At 30.1% G+C, this 19,598-nt stretch overlaps 5 non-coding genes across 5 annotated transcripts; 1 reads left to right on the top strand and 4 right to left on the bottom strand.

The window, feature by feature from the left end:
• Positions 1-1,187: 1,187 nt before the first annotated feature.
• On the top strand, positions 1,188-1,259 carry Trnae-cuc. Its single transcript has one exon. It is a non-coding gene; the product is annotated as a tRNA-Glu (tRNA).
• A 9,924-nt stretch (positions 1,260-11,183) lies between these two features.
• Positions 11,184-11,265, bottom strand: Trnas-aga. Its single transcript has one exon. It is a non-coding gene; the product is annotated as a tRNA-Ser (tRNA).
• Positions 11,266-11,729: 464 nt separating this feature from the next.
• On the bottom strand, positions 11,730-11,811 carry Trnas-aga. The gene has a single exon. It is a non-coding gene; the product is annotated as a tRNA-Ser (tRNA).
• A 1,265-nt stretch (positions 11,812-13,076) lies between these two features.
• On the bottom strand, positions 13,077-13,158 carry Trnas-aga. Its single transcript has one exon. It is a non-coding gene; the product is annotated as a tRNA-Ser (tRNA).
• Positions 13,159-14,224: 1,066 nt separating this feature from the next.
• On the bottom strand, positions 14,225-14,306 carry Trnas-aga. The gene has a single exon. It is a non-coding gene; the product is annotated as a tRNA-Ser (tRNA).
• Positions 14,307-19,598: the final 5,292 nt, after the last annotated feature.

Genomic DNA, 19,598 nt, shown 5'->3' with positions numbered 1-19,598 from the left:
CATATAGGCCTACTTGATCATCGTTTTTCAGCAACCATTTGAAAACTCTGTGGTTTTTAATTTTTAGTCAACTTACTAACATTTGTGTGTTGAAAGGCCCAAATTTGATATGGATATGTTTGATATATTTAAGTTATGAATTTATATTTTTGCTAAATATAGATTCTACATATCATTCTTGTTAATAAATTATAAAATTAATTGAAAACGCTCCAATAACTAAAAGGTGAATTATAAAAAACTCCTCGAGTCTGATTTGAACCAGCGACCTAAAGGACGAACTCTACCGTCTTCCGCTACTGAGCTACCGAGGGATATGATTGGTCGCGTCATGTTTAAGATCTCGAAGGAGATAGGCCTACTTTTGATTATCCGAGTTGATCTGGTCATTTTTGCTATGATCATACTATGCTGATATAAATAAATATATACATTTATTACAACATTTCTATGATTCATATTATTTCATATTGTCTGCTTTCTTCAAAATCTTTAAAAAAAAATCAACAATTTTTGTAGTGGGTTCAGGTGTGGAAAATAATAATGAGACATGTGGGGTGTGTTAAGAGTGACATAAAAAGTAGGTGTTTGGTGATGACGAAGGTGAGGCTGTATTTTGTAACAGAATAATTCATTAAATTAAATAGATTCAGTGGCACTCATACACAATGCATGGTGCATAGGAAAGCAACATACACATAATATAAAATACAATATTAAGAACATTAGCATTAGTATCATGCAACTCTCACCAAGTCGACCATAAAATCCAATATGGTCTAGTGGCTAGGATTCGACGGGTTCGATTCCCGGTATGGGAAATACATTTCCTCTTTAGTTATCGTTTACAGTGCCCACGTTTTAACAGTGTATACGTACGCACAGTGGTTTTCATTTTAAATTTCAACAATTTTTATAGTAGGTTCAGGTGAGGAAAGCCATAATATGGGGTGCACTCATACACAATGCATGGTGCATAGGAAAGAAACATACAAATATAAAATACAATATTAAGAAAATTAGCATAAAATTATGAAATACAAAGAGGCACTGTACTTATATCAGTGGACAACATCCTTTAAAAACATAATTTATATATGCACGCCATCGTGACAGGATTCAATATTTTGGCATAAATTATGTCGTCATCAGGAATAATTTATATATCATTCAACTCTACCAAGAAATCCCATATGGTCTAGTGGCTAGGATTCGGCGCTCTCACCGCCGCGGCCCGGGTTCGATTCCCGGTGTGGGAAGTACGTTTTCTTTTCATTTATCGTTAACAGTGCCCATTTTTAAAACTGTATACGTACGCACGATGGTCTTCATTTTATTGTCTATGCAATATCAAATTAAAGCTTTTAAGTTAACAACACTCAAATACTTGTTTCTTGCTTGTAGACTTTTAATGGATTTTTAATACTATGTCTTTGTGTGTGTTTGGGTGGGGGTGGGTGTGTGTGTGTGTGTGTATTGGGACCCCTCTCCAAATATCTGTGTTGGGATTTAGAGGGTTATCCCAGATATCAACATTGATGACTTGCTTGTTTTCTTATATTTTTTTTTCTCCGTATTCTGTTTTTCGGGTTTGAGATTTTGTTCTGTTGATTTTTATATTTAAAGTCAGATTAACCGAATAAATATTATAGACTCTCGCTCAACCTTTCAGATATCCTGACTCTGACATTAGACAATTTTTTTTTGTAATGGGCTGGGGTGAGTAAGGAATATGATTAAATGTGAGATTAGTAGGGGTTAGATGGGTTAGTTGGGTGGTCTGCATTTTGTTAGAGAAAAAAATATTTTAATCAGTAATACAAAATCAACTTCAGACAATGTCCATATCATATAATATTATACAATACAATATCAATCAGATTATTATTATTATTATTATTATTATTATTATTATTATTATTAGTAGTAGTAGTAGTAGTAGTATTAAATTAACAAATACTGGTTTATTTACATATAATTACTATCACATTACACTATCTTAAAACCAGATGGAATTGTTTGATCACCTAATATAATAATAATAATAATAATAATAATAATAATAATAATAATAATAATAATAATAAAAATAATAATAAATAATAATAATAATAAAAATAATTATGCCAATGGTAAATGTAATTATTGTTTAAACAATAATTATATTTACCATAATTATTGTTTAAACAAGAGTAAAATTCCAGTAATAAAAATATTTCTGTTTAAATTTCATCTTTGATTATGATGATGGTTACTTGTTTTTGTATTTACATAGCATAATGTATTCAAGTGTCTACTCAGTTTTGAGAACATTTTAGGAGCATGATGAATCTGCAACACATAGATTAATTTAATAATGGCCTTTAGCAACAAGGAAATAATCTGGTCGGTGCCAATCGAAACCAAGTTTTACAACCCAAGTTTCTGGGTTTTATTTTTCTTTGAGCCAACAAATTAGACGAGTATTATACTGCTGATGATTATCAATATTAGTGATATTCGATTCGAAGATTGACTGTTATATGATCTAGTATAGTTTAGTTAATTTTAATATAAAAATATGATTCCAACTGTTAAGCTATTCTGTATTATCTGCATTTTGTTACAGAAAAAAATATTTTAATCAATAATGTAAAATCAATTTCAGACAATGTCAATGTCAAATATTATTATACAATACAAAATCAATCAAATAATAATAATAATAATAATAATAATAATAATAATAATATAATGTCAAAAATTACAATATAATAATAATAATAATAATTATTATTATTATTATGTTTAGGCCTATCATTACTATTATTATTATTATTATTATAGTAGTAGTAGTAGTATTAAATTAAACAAATACTGATTTATTTATAAAGAATTACTTTCACATTACACTATCTCGAAACCAGATGAAATTGTTTGATCATCTAATATAATAATAATAATAATAATAATAATAATAATAATAATAATGTAATAATAATAATGTAATAATAATAATAATAATAATAATAATAATTATAATAATAATAATACTATTTTAATCAATATGATGAATTATAAAAAACTTTTGACCAGTTATAGTATTAGTATTATCACAATTATTATCATTATCGGTAGATATAATATCAATAATTACTTATGATATTATATTAACAACAGGCGTAGTGGAGTAAGAAAAATCAAACAAAATAAACTAAAAATACTTGCATTAATAATAATTTAATAATATTGATTTTATTATTCGTATATGATAATGATAATAATTGAATATTAATCAAAATAGACTTAATAATAGACATAATAATACCAATAATTATAATAATAATAATAAAAATTATAATACTAATACTAATAATAATAATAATAATAATAATAATAATAATAATAATAATAATAATAATAATAAGAGTAAATCTGCACTCAGTATTAAGGAATAAAATTAGATATCAGTTAGTGTACGCTTTTTTATATTGTTTTAAAATTGTTTAAACTATGAGATAAGATAATAATAGGATTATAACTGTATTGTATTCAACTAATACATGAGATAAGTAATAATTATATAATACTTAATAGAGTCACACAACCTATTAATTTGCTAATATCGAATTATTGATAGACGATCAATCAAACGACGACACATAGGCTGTGATTTATACCTCTTTAGTGGTTCTTATCATAATACCACAGAGAGCTAAAATGCCGATTGATTCATGCTAATTGTTGTTAATTAAAGATTGAGATAAATTGATCGCGACAAGGGCCTACGATTGGTAAGGTGATCAAACAGAGGTGACGGCCGATGATAAATGTAAGAAACGAGCCCCGGTAAACCTAATCTTCTATAAATATGTTTTACGTGTATGAGTAATTGGCGCGTGATCCTGTGTGCGTAAATATAAGTGCATGTAGCCGCACGCCAAGAGAGGAAATCGATCAGGCCTAAATGAACTGGTTTTGATAAACTGAAGGATTAGCCAAAGAGGAGGAGAATGAGAAAAGGATGAGGAAAGAAAATACATTTGTTATAGAAGAATGACTAAAACGATGATAAACAGGTTGAAAAAAAAATGAATGTATTGATAATTAAAATCATAGTACGATAGAAATTATATATAATAAAACCTCTGAAAGTAGCTTCTTGAATATAGGAAATTATTTTTGACTGATGTATTCTCATTTCTTCATAAAAATAATTTCTTAATTTAACTAGTTTTATTATGTATTATATTCGCAACTCTGCGAATATAATACATAATAAAACTCTTTATTATGATATATATATATATATATATATATATATATATATATATAAATATACACATGTATGTATGTGTGTGTGTGTATATAGTTGTTGTCCAATAAATTGTCGTCACATGTTTTGGTCATTATAGGCCTAATTAAAAAAAATGTTTTTATTTTTTGTGAGTTTTAAATATTAAACAGAATTTCGAATTCCCTGGTTGAAAAAAATGTCTTCAGTACGGTTTTATAGTAGGAATTCCAAATATTTACAGCATTCATTTTGGAAAAGCACAAACTGCAAGAATCGAATTTTGATATCAAAATTGTTTTAGAAATGAATACGGATTAGGCCCTACCTGTTTCTCTATAGGCCTAAAACTTAATTTTTGAATTTAAGTGATAGGCCTACCTAAGAAAAAATATCGGATCTCCGATAACCGGATCTGAAACTGGGGTAAAAGTAGGCATGTATTCGAAACCAAGCCACTTTAAATTAGCCCTTACTTCCTATTTGAAAGTGTTTAAATCTTCCCCATAAATTAATTGGTTTTTTTTCTAGTCATAAAAGTCGTTGATGATCAGAACTATGTTACTACAAAACATGCCTCTTTTGAATATAACAATAATATTGGGCAATAATAATGAAAATCACGTCCGGTGTTTCTAAAAGGTGCTTCGTAACCGAAGTAAAATGCGCTATTTGCTTACTAACATAGCACGACATATTCCCATAAACCTTAATGGGTTCTTAGGCCTACTGGATCGATCTGAGCAGGCCCTTATCCAGCATTTACTAAGGGGATTCTGAACATTGGGTTAAGGGACGTCACCTAAGAGCCATATAGGTGTTTGCCAGAGTCCCCAAAAAAAACCTGGCTGCAGACCTACCTGCTGAGTCCACAATAATCAGCTTGGCTTTGTATAATATTATTCGTATTCGGAGAGTTTGGATCAATCAAATTATATGTCCACAAATTTTCATCAAATACGTTTCAACATCTATATAATAGTAATACAACAACTGTCTTTAATACACCTACATTCAATAGACTATTTATTGTGGAAGAACATAATTATAAAAAAAAAAGGTTCGACATTTGGTATGGCCTAGCTAAGTTAAAAAATCGATGTTACTGACAGAAGTGTCTATACACACATATAAACGTGCTACGTCAATTTTAGAACTTCCTAGTTATTAACATACGAAAGTAGGCATATAACAGGAATGATATTGGCCTATGTTTTAATTAATTTCGAATATTTATTACAAATATAGTATTTGAAAACATGGTTTCAAGATGCGCTCAATATGTTTGAACAAAATAGCATATATATTTAAACATTTATTATGTTATCATAATTTAGTACAACAAATATAAAAGGCCAACTTTACTGTGGAAAGATTATAATACATAAAATTGTCAAACTTAGGCATAGGCTTATTTTGCAACAATAACTTTACGGTGAAAAGTGTATTTTTACCTTTTACATATACAATAGATTACGTCAATTCTAAAAATAATTCTTAGGAATAATATATGGTTTAATCATATTATTCATATTCAGTAATTAATTATAACAATTATAGTACATTCCGTGATCCCATATAGGTCTAGCAGATTTGCTTTTTATATGTAGGCCAACTCAATTGTCACAGTTTTTGTAAAACCTAATGTGACATTTATTTGAACTATGGTTATTATTAATTAAATGTGATATTTGATTACACTCTATAATTTTGTACCGACGTAAATTAAATTCTATTGTTATAATGTGTATTTTATCTGCGGTTTAAGTCAACAAACGGTAGCTATACATACTGTATAATCCTAAAATCCTTTCACAGTAACGACATAAAGTTATTACTACAATCATAGGATTAACCAGGCGGATGTCCCGACTGCCGTTAACATGTGTTAGAATAGGGGATTGCTGTTTCTTTATTTCTACGTTTGGACAACGATACATATCTATAAGACTGAACAGATGCAGACATATAGCGCCATTCGTTTCGATGACATTATAGGATTTATGCAAACAACAATGCTAATCTTGGAACGAATGTCCAATATATAAATCCGTAATTACTTTGATTGGATGAAAATCATATTTACAAGTATTTATTTGATAGAGTTAATACTAAGGAGATTTTAATAGACACCTAAATCTAGACAATCCCCACTTGGATACAACACTAGGAATAACAACTTCAACATAGGCATAATGTTTAATTTGTCTGAATGTGGTACGATTCATTTTAGAGAAAACTTTAAGGTGAATCACCGGAAGAATAACGTATTACTGCTGTATAAGAGTAAAAGAAAGGGAACGATAGAAAACGAATGAAGGAGCTAAAGATATGATTAGAAAAGGCGGAGTGATTGGAAATATTGAAAGTAGATGCCAAGGACAAATCGAAATCGGTTCGGTCATGGAATGTGCGATCGTGTTAATACAATGTCACCATTATAAAGCATCCGTGCAAATCTGGTGTTGATTAATTGCATCTGTAGAATGCGTACTCTGTATGAACACATATTTTGATTAATATAGGCCTATAACCTTATTAGACCTATGATGATGATTTAGTATATATTTACCTCTTTTAAGAAATGGTATATTCCACAACAATTCTGTATACGGCAAGGTCTATTTTGTCATCATCAATAATACATGGCCATCATGAATTTCATAATGGATTAACATGAATATAAGGATTAATCTTATTATTAAAATTTTAATTTCATTATTATTATCGTATTTTTTCTCATTAAAATAGCTGTTGTATTTTTACATAGATAATAATAAAAAAAATAAAAAAGGGAAGTATCAAACCGCTAGATCACGGAGGCTGCTGTTATATACCATATTAAATTCAACTGCTGGTAAGATGTGTATAAGAGACAGCAATAATATTGGGCAAATTGCAGCCTGTAGGCCACACACACACGGCGCGATCGTGATTTTGTTGTGGCCCGCAAAAATAAATTAAGAATCCCTATGTGTGTGGCCCGCCAGCAATCTTTGGCTGGAAAACCCCTTGTTTTTTTTACTGCCCGTCATCAGTAGTTTGTAAAAAATAATATTAAAACTGATGCTAAAGCTAAATATTTTTGGAAGCTCAATGGAAACATTGAAGTTTGGGTGCTGCCCTCAATGTAAAATCAAATATTCACTTTGGCTCTCTAACCCCGCAAAAATAAATTAAGAATCCCTATGTGTGTGGCCCGCCAACAGTCTTTGGCTAGAAAACCCCTTATTTTTTTTACTGCCCGTCATCAGTAGTTTGTAAAAAATAATATTAAAACTGATGCTAAAGCTAAATATTTTTGGAAGCATAATGGAAACATTGAAGTTTGGGTGCTGCCCTCAATGTAAAATCAAATATTCACTTTGGCTCTCTAACCCCGCAAAAATAAATTAAGAATCCCTATGTGTGTGGCCCGCCAACAGTCTTTGGCTAGAAAACCCCTTATTTTTTTTACTGCCCGTCATCAGTAGTTTGTAAAAAATAATATTAAAACTGATGCTAAAGCTAAATATTTTTGGAAGCATAATGGAAACATTGAAGTTTGGGTGCTGCCCTCAATGTAAAATCAAATATTCACTTTGGCTCTCTAACCCCGCAAAAATAAATTAAGAATCCCTATGTGTGTGGCCCGCCAACAGTCTTTGGCTAGAAAACCCCTTATTTTTTTTACTGCCCGTCATCAGTAGTTTGTAAAAAATAATATTAAAACTGATGCTAAAGCTAAATATTTTTGGAAGCATAATGGAAACATTGAAGTTTGGGTGCTGCCCTCAATGTAAAATCAAATATTCACTTTGGCTCTCTAACCCCGCAAAAATAAATTAAGAATCCCTATGTGTGTGGCCCGCCAACAGTCTTTGGCTAGAAAACCCCTTATTTTTTTTACTGCCCGTCATCAGTAGTTTGTAAAAAATAATATTAAAACTGATGCTAAAGCTAAATATTTTTGGAAGCATAATGGAAACATTGAAGTTTGGGTGCTGCCCTCAATGTAAAATCAAATATTCACTTTGGCTCTCTAACCCCGCAAAAATAAATTAAGAATCCCTATGTGTGTGGCCCGCCAACAGTCTTTGGCTAGAAAACCCCTTATTTTTTTTACTGCCCGTCATCAGTAGTTTGTAAAAAATAATATTAAAACTGATGCTAAAGCTAAATATTTTTGGAAGCATAATGGAAACATTGAAGTTTGGGTGCTGCCCTCAATGTAAAATCAAATATTCACTTTGGCTCTCTAACCCCGCAAAAATAAATTAAGAATCCCTATGTGTGTGGCCCGCCAACAGTCTTTGGCTAGAAAACCCCTTATTTTTTTTACTGCCCGTCATCAGTAGTTTGTAAAAAATAATATTAAAACTGATGCTAAAGCTAAATATTTTTGGAAGCATAATGGAAACATTGAAGTTTGGGTGCTGCCCTCAATGTAAAATCAAATATTCACTTTGGCTCTCTAACCCCGCAAAAATAAATTAAGAATCCCTATGTGTGTGGCCCGCCAACAGTCTTTGGCTAGAAAACCCCTTATTTTTTTTACTGCCCGTCATCAGTAGTTTGTAAAAAATAATATTAAAACTGATGCTAAAGCTAAATATTTTTGGAAGCATAATGGAAACATTGAAGTTTGGGTGCTGCCCTCAATGTAAAATCAAATATTCACTTTGGCTCTCTAACCCCGCAAAAATAAATTAAGAATCCCTATGTGTGTGGCCCGCCAACAGTCTTTGGCTAGAAAACCCCTTATTTTTTTTACTGCCCGTCATCAGTAGTTTGTAAAAAATAATATTAAAACTGATGCTAAAGCTAAATATTTTTGGAAGCATAATGGAAACATTGAAGTTTGGGTGCTGCCCTCAATGTAAAATCAAATATTCACTTTGGCTCTCTAACCCCGCAAAAATAAATTAAGAATCCCTATGTGTGTGGCCCGCCAACAGTCTTTGGCTAGAAAACCCCTTATTTTTTTTACTGCCCGTCATCAGTAGTTTGTAAAAAATAATATTAAAACTGATGCTAAAGCTAAATATTTTTGGAAGCATAATGGAAACATTGAAGTTTGGGTGCTGCCCTCAATGTAAAATCAAATATTCACTTTGGCTCTCTAACCCCGCAAAAATAAATTAAGAATCCCTATGTGTGTGGCCCGCCAACAGTCTTTGGCTAGAAAACCCCTTATTTTTTTTACTGCCCGTCATCAGTAGTTTGTAAAAAATAATATTAAAACTGATGCTAAAGCTAAATATTTTTGGAAGCATAATGGAAACATTGAAGTTTGGGTGCTGCCCTCAATGTAAAATCAAATATTCACTTTGGCTCTCTAACCCCGCAAAAATAAATTAAGAATCCCTATGTGTGTGGCCCGCCAACAGTCTTTGGCTAGAAAACCCCTTATTTTTTTTACTGCCCGTCATCAGTAGTTTGTAAAAAATAATATTAAAACTGATGCTAAAGCTAAATATTTTTGGAAGCATAATGGAAACATTGAAGTTTGGGTGCTGCCCTCAATGTAAAATCAAATATTCACTTTGGCTCTCTAACCCCGCAAAAATAAATTAAGAATCCCTATGTGTGTGGCCCGCCAACAGTCTTTGGCTAGAAAACCCCTTATTTTTTTTACTGCCCGTCATCAGTAGTTTGTAAAAAATAATATTAAAACTGATGCTAAAGCTAAATATTTTTGGAAGCATAATGGAAACATTGAAGTTTGGGTGCTGCCCTCAATGTAAAATCAAATATTCACTTTGGCTCTCTAACCCCGCAAAAATAAATTAAGAATCCCTATGTGTGTGGCCCGCCAACAGTCTTTGGCTAGAAAACCCCTTATTTTTTTTACTGCCCGTCATCAGTAGTTTGTAAAAAATAATATTAAAACTGATGCTAAAGCTAAATATTTTTGGAAGCATAATGGAAACATTGAAGTTTGGGTGCTGCCCTCAATGTAAAATCAAATATTCACTTTGGCTCTCTAACCCCGCAAAAATAAATTAAGAATCCCTATGTGTGTGGCCCGCCAACAGTCTTTGGCTAGAAAACCCCTTATTTTTTTTACTGCCCGTCATCAGTAGTTTGTAAAAAATAATATTAAAACTGATGCTAAAGCTAAATATTTTTGGAAGCATAATGGAAACATTGAAGTTTGGGTGCTGCCCTCAATGTAAAATCAAATATTCACTTTGGCTCTCTAACCCCGCAAAAATAAATTAAGAATCCCTATGTGTGTGGCCCGCCAACAGTCTTTGGCTAGAAAACCCCTTATTTTTTTTACTGCCCGTCATCAGTAGTTTGTAAAAAATAATATTAAAACTGATGCTAAAGCTAAATATTTTTGGAAGCATAATGGAAACATTGAAGTTTGGGTGAATAATAATAATTATAATAATAATAATAATAACAATAACAAAACAAGAATAATACAATTATTAAAAATAACAATAATAATAATAATGATAATAATAATAACAATAATATATAATAATAATAATAATAATAATAATAATAATAATAATAATAATAATAATAGTAATAATGATAATAATAATATTTCTACTTAACAATGATGGTAATGACAATAGTGATGATTATAATGATGATGATGATGATGATAATGACAATGGGAAAGATAATGTCAATAGATAATGAAAATGATGTTGTCGATAATGATGATGGTGGTGGTAGTGGTGAAGATTGAATAATGGTGATGATGTTTATGAAAAGATGATAAAACTATTATTGTGAATAAAAACAGTTGAAACCTTAATAGGCTTATGTTTATATGTGTGAAATTGAAGCTTTGTTTACTTTTGTTTCTGTTTTTACATTTTTGTATTTGTTTATATTTTATTTTATTTCAATTAAAGGTTTTTGTCCATCAAAGAAACATATGGACCTTCTACCAATTGGGCAAAACTTTCGTAGTCGGCAGGATTCGAACCTGCGCGGGGAGACCCCAATAGATTTCTAGTCTATCGCCTTAACCGCTCGGCCACGACTACTTAAGACTATCCAACAAAGAATTTTTAAAACGACAACATAAATAATAATAAAAATAACAATAATAATTAACAGTGGCAACAATATGATAATTTTAGTAACAAAGTATTCAAAACAATAATAATTCAACATCATTGTGATGATATTATATTAAATTCAGTAGGCTTACTATTATTTAAATACGTTGAACGAATAAAATGTAAACCGTAGTCGGCAGGATTCGAACCTGCCCGGGCAGGACTACTTAGTACTATCCAATGATACATTGATAAAACGACAACATAAATAATAATAAAAACAACAATAATAATTAAATACATTAACAATGGCAACAATATTATCATTTTAGTAACAAAGTATTCAAAACATTAATAATTCAACATCATTGTGATGATATTATATTATATCAAATTCAGTAGACATACTACATTATTATTTAAATAAGTTGAACGAATAAAATGTAAATCGTAGTCGGCAGGATTCGAACCTGCACGGGGAGACCCCAATAGATTTCTAGTCTATCGCCTTAACCGCTCGGCCACGACTACTTTCTTCTATATCATAAATATTGATAAAAATAAGATCAACTTTAATTTAGATAATAAATACAGTATGTAAATTGTAAGAAGAATGATTATACTAAATAGCATTATAAATATAATAATGATAGAACACTAGGCCTACTATTCATAACAACAATATTAATAATTGATCATTATTGTGATCATTATGATAAGACAGATAATTACGATGATATTATATCTTTTTTATTAAGCATACTGTACTGAAATAATTTGTACGAAAAGAAGGACGTCGTCGGCAGGATTCGATCCTGCGCGGGGACACTCCGATAGATTCCTAGTCTATCGCACGACACTCGTTGTTAAAACTGCGTTTTCTTTTTGCTGTCAATATCATTAATATTATTAGCATTAGATTCGGTACAGTTATTATAAATAATGATAATAAAAATAACAATAATAATAATAATTATAATAATAATAGGCCTAATAATAATAACAATAACAAAACAAGAATAATACAATTATTAAAAATAACAATAATAATAATAGTGATAATAATAATAACAATAATAGATAATAATAATAATAATAATAATAATAATAATAGTAATAATGATAATAATAATATTTCTACTAGTAATATATTAGTGATAGTAATGACGATAGTGATGAGGATAATGATGATGATGATGATGATAATGGCAATGGAAAAGATAATGTCAATAAATAATGAAAATGATGTTGTCGATAATGATGATGGTGGTGGTAGTGGTGAGGATTGAATAATGGTGATGATGTTTATGAAAAGATGATAAAACTATTATTGTGAATAAAAACAGTTGAAACCTTAATAGGCTTACCGTATGTTTATATGTGTGAACTTGAAGCTTTGTTTACTATTGTTTCTGCCTTTACATTGTTATACTTGTTTATATTTTATTTTATTTTAATCAAAGGTTTTTGCCCATCAAAGAAACATGGACTTCTACCAATTGAGCAAAACTTTCGTAGTCGAACCTGCGCGGGAAGTCCCCAATAGATTTCTAGTCTATCGCCTTAACCGCTCGGCCACGACTACTTAAGACTATCCAATAGTGAATTGATAAAACGACAACATAAATAATAATAAAAATAACATAATAATTAAATACGTTAACAATGGTAACAATATGATCATTGTAGGAACAAAGTATTCAAAACAACAATAATTCAACATCATTGTGATGATATTATATCAAATTCAGTAGGCATACTATTATTTAAATACGTTGAACGAATAAAATGTAAACCGTAGTCGGCAGGATTCGAACCTGCGCGGGGAGACCCCAATAGATTTCTAGTCTATCGCCTTAACCGCTCGGCCACGACTACTGTGTGCTGCAAAATTTGTATTTATAAAATACTCCTCGTAATAATAATAATAATAATAATAATAATAATAATAATAATAATAATAATAATAATAATCATCATCATCTTTATTATTATTATTATTATTATTAATATTATTATTATTATTATTATTATTATTATTATTATGATTATGATTATTATTATTATTATTATTATTATTATGAGTTATAACCATAAAAATAATTTTATAACTTAAATATAAATATTTTTAATTTCATGTAAGTGCACATTGTATATAATTTTTTTAAATAAATTGTTGTTTAGAGGGGTTGATATTATCATCATCCGTATTATCACAATACAGATGGGGTATGTATAGTTGTAGTAGTGTAAAATGGAAGTGAAAATGAATGAATGAATGAAATAATGAATGAATGAATGAATGAATGAAATAATGAATGAATGAAAGAATGAAAGAATGAATGAATGAATGAATAATGAATGAATGAATGAATGAATGAATAAATGAATGAATGAATGAATGAATAATGAATGAATGAATGAATGAATGAATGAATGAATGAATGAATGAATGAATGAATGAATGAATGAATGAATGAATGAATGAATGAATGAATGAATGAAAATTAAATAAATAATGAAAGAGCATTATGACAATGTCATTACTCGGGAATTTGTATAAGTAATGTAAATTATTATTTGTACCTCAACATGCCATTCAATGCCAATATTTTTCAATACCAAACCATTGCCTGAGCTTAAAATATAATTATGTTAATTGACATAATAGTAATTAACATATTATTTTTTTCTTGAATTGTTTTTACTATTAGTTCTCTTATAACACTGATAGGCTTAAGACTATCCAATAATGAATTAATAAAACGACAACATAAATACTAATAAAAATAACATGATAATTAACGTTAACAATGGTAACAATATGATCATTGTAGGAACAAAGTATTCAAAACAACAATAATTCAACATCATTGTGATGATATTATATCAAATTCAGTAGGCTTACTATTATTTAAATACCTTGAACGAATAAAATGAAAATCGTAGTCGGCAGGATTCGAACCTGCGCGGGGAGACCCCAATAGATTTCTAGTCTATCGCCTTAACCGCTCGGCCACGACTACTGTTTGCTGCAAAATTTGTATTTATAAAATACTCCTTGTAATAATAATAATAATTTTAATAATAATAATAATAATAATAATAATAATAATAATTATTATTATTATTATTATTATTATTATGAGTTACCATACAAATAATTTTATAACTTAAATATAAATATTTTTAATTTCATGTAAGTGCACATTGTATATAATTTTTTTTAATAAATTGTTGTTTAGAGGCGTTGATATTATCATCATCCGTATTATCAAAATACAGATGGGGTATGTATAGTTGTAGTAGTGTAAAATGGAAGTGAAAATGAATGAATGAACGAATGAAATAATGAATGAATGAATGAAATAATGAATGAATGAATGAATGAATGAATGAATGATTGAATGAATGAATGAATGAATGAATGAATGAATGAATGAATGAATGAATGAATGAATGAATGAATGAAAATTAAATAAATAATGAAAGAGCACTATGACAATGTCATTAATCGGGAATTTGTATAAGTAATGTTAATTAATATTTGTACCTCAACATGCCATTCAATGTCAATATTTTTCAATACCAAACCATTGCCTGAGCTTAAAATATAATTATGTTAATTAACATAATAATAATTAACATATTATTTTTTTCTTGAATTGTTTTTACTATTAGTTCTCGTATAACACTGAATTATTCCTTCACGACTTTGATAAAGGTTTCATCGTTTATATTTTCAGATATTATCAGCACTCTGATTTCATCGCAAAATAATTATTCTGCGTCCATTTCTACAGGCCTATAATTCAAGTATATTATAGAAAAATATTTACTGTGTTTAAATAGCATACGATCCATATCATCAATTAAATCGATTTATAATTAAGTTTTAAATTAATCTCCGTTGCAATTTAAAAAATATGCGATAATATTTCTTACCTTAGTAAAACTATGTTTCACATGATGAAAGGTTTGTTGGTATACTGTGCTTGGAGCATTCAACTTTCGTTGATTATGTTAGAAGCCTGTTTGTCTGAAGTGCTAGTTCAGTTTGAGTGAGTTATAGCAACATGGGGTAAAAGTGAATACGCATTAAGTTATTTGCGTTATTTTTTCAATGATCGCCTAAGAGTGCATACAAGTGAATTGCATGTAGGGTCTACAAGTATCGTTCAAGTACCCGGAGAAAAGCGATTTCTCCCGTCAAGTCTTCATCATAGATGTAGGCCTACGCTTAACCAGTGTATAGTTGGTTTTGTTAATTAAGTTCTGTTTTGAAGAGAAACCTGTTTTTATGATGCTTGTGTAAAAATTCGCAGTTACTTGAAAGATGATAAGAAGCTGTGAGGACAATTGTTAATTATTCAATTAGAATTACAGAGCGCATAGCCTATATAGTTAATTACGTAAGTTCTGCATAAAAACGAGACGCTGATAGCCCGCATTCGTTCCGCACTTAACCGCTGGTTTAAAGAGGCACTCCTATATGTTCACCTGAACGTCGCGCATTGCCAGATGCCAGATGGCAAGCGATTAAAAATTCAGAATGTTTATGTTTCTATTAGGCATAAAAAGGTGACCACGGGCTCACGTTAAATGATCATGTAAAAACGTGGGAATGCCACTTGCAATAAAGGAAAACGTTGCGGTAAACAACATTTTCTTAAAGACTACATTCTCCGTGTTTATTATCGTAATTGCTGATTGAAAAATAATCATCTCAAGAAGAGATCACTTGAGAAGAGATAAGTGGACGAGGCAACTACTGATCTAAACCGATAATCTTGCGATGATTCATTTACTAAATTATTCCTGCAAACGTAAGCTAGTAGATAAGAGTAAACGTAAGCCTCAAATCCGATCAAACTACTCCGGACGGCTTGAATGCCATGTCTCGTCGTCATCGCATCAAGTGAATGATCGCGGAACGAGCAAAATGTCTCTCCACCGTAATCATTACCCTGACAATCATAATTTTCTAATATTCAGCCAGTAATGCTTGTACAAATGTCCATTATGTTCCTTTCATTGTGGTATTAGATGTGTACGTCTTAGCGATCGATTGTGTTCATTGGTACATCAACATTGGGTCGGCGTACTGGTTTTTGAAAATAGTCAGTGAGAGAGAGTTGACACTTCTTATAATAAGTTATGTTATGTGGCGCCTTTCCGTCAACAATCTGAAAAAAAAAACTTAATAGGTTATCAACCCTTCACGGTGTGGGAATGGCACACACACACGCACACACGGCCATATTCTAATTGAAGATTTTTTATAGACTAATCAATCCATCCGTCTATCGCTGTCAAATCAATATTGAATTAAGGCACCACCTTATTTTAATATTTATTGATTGATAAGTTGACTGACTGACTGACTGATTGACTGTTCCTTCGTTAAACCTAAACCATTTTGTTTTGGCCAAGTTTTGGGAAAATCCAAAAAATGGATAGGTCGGTAGGAATAGTAGGAAAACGATCGCATATTGTTGCGTCGCCTGCCATCGCAAGATAAGCCTATTCCAGTCTTTTTAGCTAATTAAGAAAATATTTTCCGTTGTAGTAAAAATAAATAAATAAATGAATAATTAAAATATAATAAAATGCCGACCTTCCATTTCGACCATTTTTGGTCTTCGATCGGGCGTGGCCAACAAATTATTATTATTTTTTTGGCCTATCTATTATGAATTGCTATTAAAGTGTTTTTGTATTCCGTAACTAATACACAGTAATAATCGTGTAATATATGTTATAATTAGAAAAACAGGGAAGGAAACTGAGAAGGAAATAGGCATTTCGGAATGTAGCAAAGCTTCCGAACATTTACTGATACAGACACAAGTAAACTAGGCCTATGTCAAAAAGGGCACGAAGATTAAAGTTAAAGTTTAAAGGTTAAGGTAAGAGGCCTAATCTTGTTATCCTGATAGATCAAAATATTGACTAAAAGCATTTTAGGTGGAAACATTCCTTATAGGCCTATATATTTCATTCAATGCGAAGGTCATAATAAACAGTCATGAATATTGGAGGTGTTCCATTTCAACAGGTTCTAAACTTTTTCTTACATATTAAATTACTTTACTAATACTCATTTTTTGTTTTAGAGACATTCAATTCTATATTACCTGTTTGTGGCGAAAGTCATTATAAACATTATGTTTGTTTACTTTGTAAACCAAACGAAATACTGACAATAATGCTTGATTATGATATGTTGTCAGGGTTTTGTTTATTACTTTTTAAACAAAACGAATCTGGCAAACACAATAATCAAAATTGGTTTTATCCAAGATTTAAAAATTTGCCCTTTTTCCCACAAAAATAAACACGTTATTCAAATACAGTTCAGTACGAATCTAATAATTTGTTTTCATTATTTTTTAAGGAATGTCTATTTTTATAATCATTGTCTCTAATATTTTCGTGTATAATGAACGATCATGATAAACATGTAATATAAAACATCATGAATATTTAGTCCTTTAAAAAAATTAAAATGAAAAAACAAAAACAAAAAACCTTTTTTTTTTAAATCATAACAAATTAGATTTGACTGAAAAATTGAACGAGTTATAAACATGGTAAAATCAGAATTGGATATAATTTGCACAAATTTTAATTTTAATGAACAATTTTTTTTATTGTTTTGTTCGTAGGCCTAATTCATATGTTTATAGTGTAAATTATATATGTATACGTTGCTAGAAATATCGTGCTATTTTATAATTTTTGTCCGTAAGAAATAAAAAAATAACTTGTTTACGTGGATAAAACTAGGGTTCCTGATTGAATGTATAATAATAATGATACTGGTCTTATTTGGCTGCAATAAAACTAATTAATAAGAGTAAACCTATAGCGCTTGCCAATTACGTCGAAATCCGATCAGACGATAGCATTTGGTTGTTCGTTACCGTCAAACGTTGGAGAGACCCTTGACCCTGCCAATCAAGCGCTCGTCGGGCGGAAAAAAATCTGGCGACCCAGATGGCGCAAGCTTTAGCCAAGCGATGATCACTTTGGAGAGGGATTTAAAATGGGGAAAACATAACACTCGTAATGGGAACACAACTGTAATACGTTCATCTCTTCTAAAACGATCAGTTAGAGAATTAGTTAAATGCTGTCTAAGTATTTCCAACTTAATTTGATTGTGTGTATGTGATTATTTCTTTGGATTATGGGTAGAAATTCCTCTTTTTTTAATCACACGACTAAATAGTATTTTAATCGAAAATTCCAATTACTTAACCTAACGTAAGATGCATTTTTTCTCTGAAATATGCCGCAATTAATATTAGGATATTATTATTTATCCGTCAATGATGCATTTTTCTTCTGTAATCACAAGCCGTTTCCAAAACAAATTTCAACCGGTTATCAATTTGATTTTAATTTGCTTTAGTTAAATACTGAAGTACCGATCGGTGTTTTTGTCCGAGGAAGTGTAACGCTGGCTAACAAGTATATTTAAAGCCTGCATTATTAAAAATATTCTTATTATATCGCATTAGAAATCATGTTTTTACACTACTTTTGCTAAAACGGAGTGAAGTACCGTATGTATCAACATTTATGTAATTTATCATTATTCCAATTTTCTCTTTTCCCGTAATTTATGGTTGTAATGTGTTGTTGTTCTTGTTGTTGTTGCCGATAAGTTCCGTTTGATATATAACTGTTGCTTTGGTGGCGGGCTAAACTTACTCCCTTAATCATTGGCTATAAGACGGGATTTTGAGGTCTGCAATAAGTTCTGCATGCTTCATTTTGCACTTTCACCTAATACTTATTCTTAGAGAAGTGCGTGCTCTACTTACAACTGTTGCCTTTATGATGAGGTCTTGAGATTGATATAAAGAAAAAAAAACATATCTTTATCTAAGTAACGAACAGTACTTTTATGTGATGCCAAGTGACTTTGAAGAACAGAAATAGATAATAATTAATCATATTTATTACTTAAAAAAAACAAAAACATATACATGTATTACATACAAATGTTATACATGTATATGTATACATGTATACATGTATACATATACATGTATAACATTTGTATGTAATAAATCATGATGTAAATCGGTGGGTGTTTCTATCAAATTGGTGAGGTCAATGAAACACTCAAACACACACACAAACAATGAACAATGCATTCGAACTTAAGAGTGATCTTTTCGTTCAAGTTATATCACAGGATTTAAACAATGAAGTGGGAATGACTGCCAAAAATAACAATAATAAACAGAAACTTTAAAAACATAGAGGCAATAACTGTTATCACAGTTAATTATCAATATTATAAT

This window comes from Anneissia japonica, unplaced genomic scaffold (genome assembly GCF_011630105.1).
Source record: "Anneissia japonica isolate Jap-2015-1 unplaced genomic scaffold, ASM1163010v1 scaffold251325_len469956_cov165, whole genome shotgun sequence".
In the NCBI taxonomy this organism is placed as follows: Eukaryota; Metazoa; Echinodermata; class Crinoidea; order Comatulida; family Comatulidae; genus Anneissia; species Anneissia japonica.
Note: the sequence above shows the minus strand (reverse complement) of the source record. Positions and strands in the feature narration are given on the sequence as shown.